Source organism: Triticum aestivum, chromosome 3D (genome assembly GCF_018294505.1).
Source record: "Triticum aestivum cultivar Chinese Spring chromosome 3D, IWGSC CS RefSeq v2.1, whole genome shotgun sequence".
In the NCBI taxonomy this organism is placed as follows: domain Eukaryota; kingdom Viridiplantae; phylum Streptophyta; class Magnoliopsida; order Poales; family Poaceae; genus Triticum; species Triticum aestivum.
In genome coordinates this window covers 589,094,648-589,102,892 of record NC_057802.1, presented here as the reverse complement: position 1 = coordinate 589,102,892, position 8,245 = coordinate 589,094,648, and positions in this window count along the sequence as shown.

Here is an 8,245-nt window from a genome sequence, read left to right as displayed (position 1 = left end):
CTATGAATTATTCACTTGTTATTGAACCATTTGATGTTTGGGGCTTTGATTATATGGGACCGTTTCCTGCCTCTAATGGATATACACATATTTTAGTTGCTGTTGATTACGTTACTAAGTGGGTAGAAGCTATTCCAACTAGTAGTGCTGATCATAACACCTCTATTAAGATGCTTAAAGAAGTTATTTTTCCGAGGTTTGGAGTCCCTAGATATTTAATGACTGATGGTGGTTCACATTTTATTCATGGTGCTTTCCGTAAAATGCTTGCTAAGTATGATGTTAATCATAGAATTGCATCTCCTTATCATCCACAGTCTAGTGGTCAAGTAGAATTGAGTAATAGAGAGCTCAAATTAATTTTGCAAAAGACTGTTAATAGATCTAGAAAGAATTGGTCCAAGAAACTTGATGATGCATTATGGGCCTATAGAACTGCATATAAAAATCCTATGGGTATGTCTCCGTATAAAATGGTTTATGGAAAAGCATGTCACTTACCTCTCGAACTAGAACATAAGGCTTATTGGGCTATTAAAGAGCTCAATTATGATTTCAAACTTGCCGGTGAGAAGAGGTTATTTGACATTAGCTCACTTGATGAATGGAGAACCCAAGCCTATGAAAATGCCAAATTGTTTAAAGAAAAAGTTAAAAGATGGCATGACAAAAGGATACAAAAGCGTGAGTTTAATGTAGGTGATTATGTATTGCTATACAACTCTCGTTTAAGATTTTTTGCAGGAAAACTTCTCTCTAAATGGGAAGGTCCTTACGTTATCGAGGAGGTCTATCGTTCCGGTGCCATAAAAATCAACAACTTCGAAGGCACAAATCCGAAGGTGGTGAACGGTCAAAGAATCAAACATTATATCTCAGGTAATCCTATAAATGTTGAAACCAATGTTATTGAAACCGTAACCCCGGAGGAATACATAAGGGACACTTTCCAGAACGTTTCAGACTCCGAAAAGGAATAGGTATGTGGTACGGTAAGTAAACCGACTCCAAAACAGTTCTAATGGCAATTTTTCTCCATTTTGGAATATTTAGAAAAATAGAAAAATAAGAAGCAGTCCGGGAAGGACACGAGGGTGGAGGGCGCGCCCTACCCCCTGGGCGCGCCTCCCTGCCTCGTGGGCACCCCGTGCACTCTCCGGACTCCGTTTTCTTGCACGATACGTATTTTGGTCGGTAAAAATTCATTATATAATCTCCCGAAGGTTTTGACTCCTGTATCACGCAATTGTCCTCTGTTCTTGTTTCGAGCTGTTTTCTGTCAGGGTTGTCAAGGCCAGGCATCATGTCGTCCCCCTCCTCCAACAATGGTGACAACGATGCTTGGCTAGTGAAGATAGAGCTGAAGAGGGAAGAACCCGTGGAGATCAACAAGGATGAAGGGATCAAGAAGGCCACGGAGGACCAAGTTCCGGCAGCAGAAGACACCCTTCAACTTGATCACAATCTTCTTACCCCAACTGAGATCGAAGCTTTCAAGATGATTGAGTTAGCTCGTATACAAAACAAGTATCTCACACGTGAAAATATTTTGTTGAAGGAGCATATCGTCGCACTCAAGGGCATTATCCGCAAGTTGGAAGATCTCTTGCGCTCGATGTGCGACTACCCATCATCAACAACTCCACCATCTTCTTCACCAACAAAGGAGACATAATCATATGGGTATGGGCACTCCCCTTGGCAACTGCCAAGCTTGGGGGAGGTGCCCCGGTATCGTATCACCATCACATCTCTTATCTTTACCGTTTTTCTTAGTTCGATCCTTTTAGTAGTATTTTGATCTAGTAGAATAAAGTTTTGGTATGATCTAGTTTTGAGTTTTGCCTTATGATCCTTCTATATAATCGAGTCCGTGAGCTATATAATAATGATTAGTGTTGAGTCAAGGGCTTGATTATTTTGCTATGATCTTGAGTGAATAAAAGAAAGAAAAAGAGTAAAAAGAAACAAAGAGATCATATTGATCTTATGGAGAGTAATGACTTCACATAGAAAGAGTATGATGATTAAAAATTGTTGAGAGTTGACAAACATAGCTTTGGTCATCGTTGCAATTAATAGGAAGTAATAAAGAAAGAGAGGTTTCACATATAAATATACTATCTTGGACATCTTTTATGATTGGGAGCACTCATTAAAATATGACATGCTAAAGAGTTGATGTTGGACAAGGAAGACAACGTAATGGGTTATGTTTTCTTATATCTGAGATAAAGTATATTGTCATGGATCATCCAACATGTTGAGCTTGCCTTTCCCCCTCATGCTAGCCAAATTCTTTGCACCAAGTAGAGATACTACTTGTGCTTCCAAAACCCTTAAACCCAGTTTTGCCATGAGAGTCCACCATATCTACCTATGGATTGAGTAAGATCCTTCAAGTAAGTTGTCATCAGTGCAAGCAATAAAAATTGCTCTCTAAATATGTATGATTGATTGGTGTGGAGGAAATAAGCTTTATACGATCTTGTGATGTGGAAGAAATAAAAGCGACAGACTGCATAATAAAGGTCCATATCACAAGTGGCAATATAAAGTGACGTTCTTTCGCATTAAGATTTTGTGCATCCAACCCTGAAAGCGCATGGCAACCTCTGCTTCCCTCTGCGAAGGGCCTATCTTTTACTTTTACCTTCTACCTTATGCAAGAGTCATGGTGATCTTCACCTTTCCTTTTTACATTTTATCCTTTGGCAAGCACAGTGTGTTGGAAAGATCCTGATACATATATCTAATTGGATGTAAGTTAGGATGAACTATTATTGTTGACATTACCCTTGAGGTAAAAGGTTGGGAGGCGAAACTATAAGCCCCTATCTTTCTCTGTGTCCGATTAAAACTCCGTAACCACAAGTATTGCGTGAGTGTTAGCAATTGTGAAAGACTAAATGATAGTTGAGTATGTGGACTTGCTAAAAAGCTCTGACATAGACTCTTTCTGATGTTATGATAAATTGCAATTGCCTCAATGACTGAGATGATAGTTTGTTAGTTCTCAATAAAGTTTCTGATTCATACTTTGCATTGTGAATAGATTATTACTTGAGCATAAGAAATCATATGACAATATCCATATATGTTGCTGTTATAAGATTAATCATGATGCCCTCATGTCCGTATTTTATTTTATCGACACCTCTACCTCTAAACATGTGGACATATTTATCGTTATCGGCTTCCGCTTGAGGACAAGCGAGGTCTAAGCTTGGGGGAGTTGATACGTCCATTTTGCATCATGCTTTTATATTGATATTTATTGCATTATGGGCTGTTATTACACATTATGTCACAATACTTATGCCTATTCTCTCTTATTTTACAAGGTTTACATAAGGAGGGAGAATGCCGGCAGCTGGAATTCTGGGCTGGAAAAGGAGCAAATATTAGAGACCTATTCTGCACAACTCCAAAAGTCCTGAAACTCCACGAAAGTTGTTTTTGGAAATAATAAAAAATACTGAGCGGAAGAAATACCAGAGGGGGCCCACACCCTGGCCACGAGGGGGGGGCGCCCTACCCCCCTGGGCGCGCACCCTGCCTCACGGGCCCCCTGTTGGCCCTCCGGTGCCCATCTACTGCTATATGAAGTCTTTCGTCCGAGAAAAAATCATAAGCAAGCTTTCGGGACGAGACTCCGCCGCCACGAGGCGGAACCTTGGCGGAACCAATCTAGGGCTCCGGCAGAGCTGTTCTGCCGGGGACACTTCCCTCCGGGAGGGGGAAATCATCGCCATCGTCATCACCAACGCTCCTCTCATCGGGAGGGGGCCAATCTCCATCAACATCTTCACTAGCACCATCTCCTCTCAAACCCTAATTCATCTCTTGTATCCAATTCTTGTCTCCAAGTCCGGGATTGGTACCTGTAGGTTGCTAGTAGTGTTGATTACTCCTTGCAGTTGATGCTAGTTGGTTTATTTGGTGGAAGATCATATGTTCAGATCCTTTATGCATATTAATACTCCTCTGATTATGAACATGAATATGCTTTGTGAGTAGTTACGTTTGTTCCTGAGGACATGGGAGAAGTCTTGCTATTAGTAGTCATGTGAATTTGGTATTCGTTCGATATTTTGATGAGATGTATGTTGTCTCTCCTCTAGTGGTGTTATGTGAACGTCGACTACATGACACTTCACCATTATTTGGGCCTAGAGGAAGGCATTGGGAAGTAATAAGTAGATGATGGGTTGCTAGAGTGACAGAAGCTTAAACCCTAGTTTATGCGTTGCTTCGTAAGGGGCTGATTTGGATCCATATGTTTCATGCTATGGTTAGGTTTACCTTAATACTTCTTTTGTAGTTGCGGATGCTTGCAATAGGGGTTAATCATAAGTGGGATGCTTGTCCAAGTAAGGACAGCACCCAAGCACCGGTCCACCCACATATCAAATTATCAAAGTACCGAACGCGAATCATATGAACGTGATGAAAACTAGCTTGACGATAATTCCCATGTGTCCTCGGGAGCGCTTTTCTCTATATAAGAGTTTATCCAGGCTTGTCCTTTGCTACTAAAAGGATTGGGCCACCTTGCTGCACTTTATTTACTTTTGTTACTTGTTGCTCGTTACAAATTATCTTATCACAAAACTATCTGTTACCTATAATTGCAGTGCTTGCAGAGAATACCTTGCTGAAAACCGCTCATCATTTCCTTCTGCTCCTCGTTGGGTTCGACACTCTTACTTTTCGAAAGGACTACGATAGATCCCCTATACTTGTGGGTCATCAACGGGCCACCGTATTTCACGAAAAAAACGTTTCCCCCTGCCTGCTGGGACCCACCAGCTACATCTTCGCACGCAAGGAAGTGCGTCCGGGCAAAAAAAAATGATTCGCCCCCTGACTGCTGGGACGCACCAGCTACATCTTCGCAGGCAAGGAAGTGCCTGACAGTCGGGACCCACCTGGTCGAAGCGTACGTAGCGTTGTCATTCTGGTCGCGAATGTGTACGTACATACTGGTCGATGTAGAGGCGCGCACGTGTCGTAGTAGAGGCGCGCACGTAGCATGTACACATACGTACAGCGCAGTGTGCAAGAAAGAAAATACGGCCACGTACGTACATACGGGCAGGCTCTCGAACACCTACTCGCTCATACGTACGGCCAGGGCTCGTGTACATGGCTGGATCGGAACGGAGAAACAGCGTCGTCATCGTGTTCATGGGGAGCCAACCGGCTGGGTCGGAACGGAATGCGTCGTCGTGTTCATCGGGAGGGCTTGGACGGAACAGCCGATGGAAACGAAGCCTGGCGTACTGCAGAACGGAGGAAACGGCCTTGTGTTCGATCGGCCACGTTCGAAACGGGATCATGTTCATCGGGAGGGGTCTGGCGTACCGCAAAATGGAGGACACGGACCTCCTACGGTCGAAACGGGGGTCCTGTTGATCGGGATGGGTGTGGCATACCGCAAAACGGAGGAAACGGACTTGTGTTGGAGCGCTACGGTCGAAACAGGGGTCCTCTTCATCGGGAGGGGTGTGGCGTACCGCAAAACGGGACTCCATGGGATACTGCTCATCTCCACCGTCGACCCCCTCCAGCCTCCACGGGCTACACTGTTCATCCACCATCGACCTCCTCCAGCCTCCACCTGCGACTGTTCATCCACGGGCTCCTGTTCATCCAGCCTCCACCGCGCGCTACACCACCGGCTACTGTTCAACCAGCCCTCTCCACGGGCTCCTGTTCAACCACCCCTCCACGGGCTACTGTTCATCCTGCCCTTCGCCGTCTATTGTTCATCCTGCCCTTCACGGGGTGGTCCTGTTCATCCAGCCCTCCACGGGGTCCTGTTCATCCAGCCCCAACCGGCTCGATCGATCGGGGTACTGTTCATCCAGAGGCAACACCACGGGGTCCTGTTCATCCACCCCCACCGGGAACTGTTCATCCAACCCCCCCCCCCCCCCCGCAACACTCACTGTTCATCCAGAGGCAGCATCGATCGGCTTCAGTTAGCAGCAGTAGCGGAGGAATCGCTCGATCGGGTTCAGTTAACAGCCATCGATCGATCGCTCGGTTCAGTAACGCGTAGCCTGCAGTGCAATCACTCGGGTTCAGTTAGAGCCCAACGCCTCGCTCGGGTTCAGTTAGAGCCCAAAGCCTCGCACACACGCGCGTACGTACGAGAGAAACGCGCATCGCTCGGCTCCCGACCACCCACCATAACCGGGGACTCCCCGATATTTTCCGCGCCCTCGCTTCTACCACGGTTTTTTCCGTCATGGACGGCCCAAAGAATGTCATGCAGCTGCGTCTCCGGCCCGCCCAGGACGAAAAGCCCATTTTCTGTCATGATTTTTTGTCATAGAAGTAGGACCCCACCACATCTATGATGATACTGGGTTTTGTCACAATTATCATCATAGAAGTGTCATAAGTATGACAGAAAAAAATTCATTCGGCCCAAAATGTCACGGATGTGTCTTTTTTTGTAGTAGCAAGAAAACAGCTATAAACAACAACTAGCCAGGCACTTAAGAACTTGTCGTCCGCAACAACTCACATATCATTTATAATTTTACACCACTCGGTCACTGATGGCGCGGGCCCTGTCGGGATGTCGAACTTCTCGTTGAACAACCTAACTACGTCTGGATCCACTTCATACACAACCTTCATCTGCCCCCTTGCAAACCCCAGATTCTTTCTACGCTTGCTGCATCAACTGGGATCTTCCCCCTATATGGGATAACAAGTTGCGACAACTCTGGATCATAACACTTCATGACGAACTTCACAAGATCTCCTTTCATTGTTCTTGCCCCGATATCAAGCACGCCCCCAAAGCTTATATCACCGATGGCATCCTTTTGTGTATCATCAAGCCCACTGTTTAGGACAAAAAGTTTTGAAGGTGATGCCCTGTTCCTCGGTGGTGGCCCACTCCTACCAATCTGCATACAAAAAAATTGAACGGGAAACTCATTAAAAAAAAGGCAGCGGCAATTATATTAAATTGAGCAACCCACTATATTAAGCTGAGCAACTCACTGTACTAAGCTAAGCAAACCACACCATAATTAAAAAAAGCAAAGTTGTGTTTGCTAAAAAACTGAGCAACTAGATCTGTATTGAACTGCAAGTGCTAGTACTAAACTGGGCAACTGCTACATTGCTATTCTGCTACTTATCAAATGATATGAGTGCATATACAAAAGAAAATGCCATGCTAATTGAGCATTACATATTTCAAGGATGCCTCCCTTCTTTCAAGTTTTTCATAAAAAAAATACCTCGTCCACGACTTTCTTCGCACGTTTGGGATTTCTCCCTCCTTCATGACGAGGGGCGGAATCGGTGCCCCGTTTTCCCGCCCACCACCCTGGGCAGAATTGGTGGCCCGTTTCCTTGCCCGACCACCACGTACAGGATCCCGATTCGTGTGCCCGCACTTGCGTCCAACATTACTCCTTGCTGATTGAGCTGCCACTTCTTCTCCCTCATTTTCACCATCAGTTCTACCCGCAGACCTTTTGCTTTTCGGAGCCATTTTGTAAAGAAAAACACAACAAAAAAAACCATGTTAATGAAAAAAGATACAAAACCCTATAACTCAACAGCTCAATGATACTACTTGCATTTGGAGGTAACATCACTGTAATTTGGAGATGACCGAACTCCATTTATTCCTACCCAGAGATAACTCAACTACTGAATGCTAGTGCTTGCAAAGGCAATTTGGTGTTGAAAACTATGCAACTACTCATCACAAAAAAAGTCACATATTCATCTTCATCACATTAGCTAAAACATCAAAAACACTCAGGCTTTGCCGCTTATTCGTGAGAGATATCTCATCTCCTATTCATAGTTGCGATAAAAACCGCAACTCAATGGTGGATATAGGAAACGTCATGTTTCATACAGTAATTTTAAAGAACACTACAAAAAGGATAACAACTTGGTGCTGCAAATCTGGGCAATAACTAAAATCAACCAATCACAAAAACCATTTCCCCAAAAAGAAACAGTGTGCTACTTTAATGTTGAACGCAAGGCGACTACTGCCCCTAATTAGTGCAACTGTGGATACTATGAACTTCGATCACCCCTCCATGAACTGCCCAAGTCAGATGCATCCCCTCACCCTCCCCTCGCAAATTTGCAGGAAAAATCTAAGCAACTAGCATCAAATTTATGAACAACTGCCAAAGTCAGATGCATCCCCTGACCCTCCCCTCACAAATTTGCAGGAAAAATCTAAGCAACT